Source organism: Propithecus coquereli, unplaced genomic scaffold (genome assembly GCF_000956105.1).
Source record: "Propithecus coquereli isolate 6110/MARCELLA unplaced genomic scaffold, Pcoq_1.0 Scaffold3, whole genome shotgun sequence".
NCBI classification, from domain to species: Eukaryota; Metazoa; Chordata; class Mammalia; order Primates; family Indriidae; genus Propithecus; species Propithecus coquereli.
Genome location: NW_012148618.1, coordinates 19,434,759 through 19,438,399, shown reverse-complemented (window position 1 = coordinate 19,438,399; position 3,641 = coordinate 19,434,759). Strand labels below are relative to the sequence as shown.

General features: G+C 35.1%; 1 protein-coding gene across 1 annotated transcript in view; it reads left to right on the top strand.

Annotated features, from left to right (window-relative positions):
- Positions 1-3,641, top strand: part of CEP152 (centrosomal protein 152kDa) — a 70,623-nt gene that overhangs the window by 17,881 nt on the left and 49,101 nt on the right. The window lies entirely within an intron of this gene.

Below are 3,641 nucleotides of genomic sequence, written 5' to 3'. Positions count from 1 at the left end.
ACACACACACACACACACACATACACACTCTCTTTATTTTTTAGAGCAGTTTTAGGTTCACAGCAAATTGGTTGGAAAGTACAGAGATTACCCATTTACCTCCGGTCCCCACATGTGCATTGCCTTTTCCATTATCAACATCCTGCACCAGAGTGGTACTACTATATGGGACTCCCCATATAAACTTTAGGTAATCAGTTTTTTGATAACCACAAAATAACTTGCTGAAATTTTGATTGGAATTGCTTTGAATCTATAAATCAAGTTAGAAAGAAGTGACTTCTTGACAATATTGAGTCTTCCTATCCTTGAACATGGGATATCTCTCCGTTTATTTAGTTCTTTGATTTCTTTCATCAGAGTTTTATAGTTTTTGTCATATAGGTCTTGTACATATTTTGTTAGATTTATACCTAAGTATTCATTTTTTGAGGTGCTAATGTAAATGGTATTGTGTTTTTAGTTTCAAATTCCACTTGTTCATTGCTGCTATATAGGAAAGTGGAGTCACTTTGGAGTCACTTTTTGGAGTCACCTTGCATCCCATACCATGCTATAATTGTTTATTAGTTCCAGGAGTCTTTTTGTTGATTCTTTCAGATTTTCTACATGGATAGTAATGTCATCCATGAATAAAGAGAGTTTTATTTCTTTCTTCCCAATATGTATACCTTTTATTTCCTTCTCTTGTCTTACTGCATTAGCTAGGACTTCCAGTATGACATGGAAAAGCAGTGGTAAGAAGGGACTTCCTTGCTTTGATCCTGATCTTAGTGGGGAAGCCTCAAGTTTTCACTGTTAAGTATGATGTTAGCTATAGTTTTTTTGTTTTTTTTTTAAATTAAATTGAGGAAATTCTCTTTCATACCTAGTTTACTGAGAGTTTTTAACATGAATGAGTGTTTAATTATATTTTGAAAGACAAAATTCAACATATGTAATGGGAGAAGTAGCAGTCCATGATGCAGTTGAGTTTTTGAATGTCTGTAACTAGTATTTTGAGAAATATATGGCTTGTAAAATTAATATATTATTAACTTATTATTAATTTAGTATTTTCCTTAAGACATCATCAGCTTTTGTGCATAGTGATTGCACTAATTTACATTCCCACCAACAACATACAAGGGTTCCCCTTTCTGCACATCCTCTCCAGCTTTCATTATTGCCTGTCTTTTTGATAAAAGTCATTTTAACTGGGGTGAGATGATATCTCATTATAGTTTTGATTTGCATTTCTCTGATTACTAATGATGAGCATTTTTTCATAAACCTCTTGGCCATTTCTATGTCTTTTGAGAAATGTCTATTCCGATCCTTTGCCCATCTTTTAATCAGATTATTTGATTTTTTCCTATTGAGTTGTTGGAGTTCCTTATATTCTAGTTATTAGTCCTTTGTCAGATAAGTTAGGGCATACTTTAAAATAACTAAAAGAGTGGAATTGGAATGTTCCTAACACAAAGAAATGATAAATGCCTGTGGTGATGGATTCCCCAATTACCCTGATTTGATTAATTCACATTATATGCCTGTATCAAAACATCACGTGTACCCTATAGAGGTACACAACTATTATGTACCCATAATAATTAAAAAGAAAAAAAAGAGCCAGTAAAGAAAGAAAGAAAGAAAAAAAAAGACATCAGCTTTTCTGGGTAAAAAAAGATTATATACACTCACAACATAATATCTTTTTGCTTTGGCTGAGTTTCCCTTGATTTTTGTGTGTGTGTGTGTGTGTGTGTGTGTGTGTGTGTGTGTGTGTGTGAGTGTGTGAGTAATAGAAAAAATGGGAAGAAATGGGCTTCTTGGAGCTCATAGTCTTCCTCCAGTGATAGAATTCTTTATTAGTAAACTATCTCCTGGACACTCTCTCCACCAAACTGCTTTTTACCCCCATTTCATTTGTAGAAGTGCCATGTTCTAAAAGTTCTGGTTATTTCTCCAAATTGTTGGTAGAAATATCATGTTAAGATCTCTGATTACCTCCTTGATGGAGATAATACCTTTGTTCATCCCGGTCTTCTTGAAATCTTCAGCTTTTGGTGAAATCGTGGGCTTTGGTTTCTATCTCTTAACCTTCACCTGGTCTATTTTCTACCTTTCCTTTCATGATATATTTAAGGGCTCCACTTAACACTTTCTATTGGCTAAGAGACTCTCTGTGTGGTCTAATCCTCATTTTTCTGTTCACTAGGACTCTGTTCAATTATTTTCCTTTCCACAGATTCAGCTATCATCTCTTTCTCATTATACTTGTCTCGTTCGGTCTTAAAATATGTCTGCCCATATCAGTCTTGAACTGAGTGTTCTCACTCAAGCTAATCATGGAAAAGATGGAACTATTCATCTTTTTTTGTTTGTTTTTTTGGTATTAAAATTTTATAGTTTTATGAGTATGTCTGTTTCCCTGAACTTGTCAACAGGAAACACCATGGTTTAATTGATTGTTACATATACTCAAATTACTGCCTTTTCTTTACAGTGTATTGCATATCTACTTTTTCTTAAAACTTTTTTTTTTTGTCCAGTTTCCAGTTGCTTATAAAAACTATTGTGATCACCCCAGAACATAAGTATTAGCTGTCTTCCCACCCCTTGCTGTTATTACTATTGTACTGTCATTAATATTAGCTCATTCATTGTGTTTGCCATGTTACTTTTGCAATTTAGAACCAGGCTTCTCAAGCTGGCCTCGGAATGAGCAGCAGTGTGCCAGGAGGTTTGCAGAGCTGAATAAACACGGACCAGTTTCCAGAAGCTTCATTTTGCTCAAAAATTTGGTAGAAAAAATTCAAAGCAAACATAGCTACATTATGAAGTAGAATGCAAAATTCATACGAATTTTTAAGCTAAAATGGGAGACTTCAGTGTCCCTTTTCTCTGCTTAAGGGAATTTCTGTGTTAGTACCCTTATGGTGTGTACCTTGTGTTAGTATTTTTAAGGCATTATTGGGCTTTAGGTTATCCTATGAATAAGGCACCCAAACTCTAAGGCCTTCTTTCTACTGCAAAGCCCTTTCTTGATATTCCTCTTACTACTTATTTTCTTTAAAAATTTTTCTAGGTAATTTCAGCCAGTTACCTTAATTCACTCCTCTGCCCCTCTCATTTTCTGCCATTTGCCTGAAATTCAGCCTGCGTAGCCTCATTTGAATGACAGGTGATGATTTCTACAGTGGTGATTTGTTCTTGCTGGGCTTGGGACTCCTGTGGCTCATTACTCCCAAATTGGAGAAACTTGAGTATCTTGCATACACACTCTATATTTTCCATATTTTCCCACACAATTACACACACACACACACACACACATTTACCCTGTGGGTTTTTCTTTGTCATTCATTTTTCAAGTGTTCATTGTAGTCCTTACACGTATAAAGCACTGCAGGGGTACCCTCAAGGAGATTATTAAGGGAAATAAGACATGTAAAAGGTAGAAAGAGAAATGTTAAAGAGAAACAGATCGAATTTCAAAGAAGTTAAGAGGAGGGAACAATTATTTTCGGCTGCTCTGAACAGAATGAGCTTTTGGCTGTGTAGAATAGAGTAAGTTTCCATGTCTTTATGAGTATCCTTGCTGTCTTGGGATACAAATTGCATGATTCAAAGTGGTCTCCTTAAATACGTGTACATAC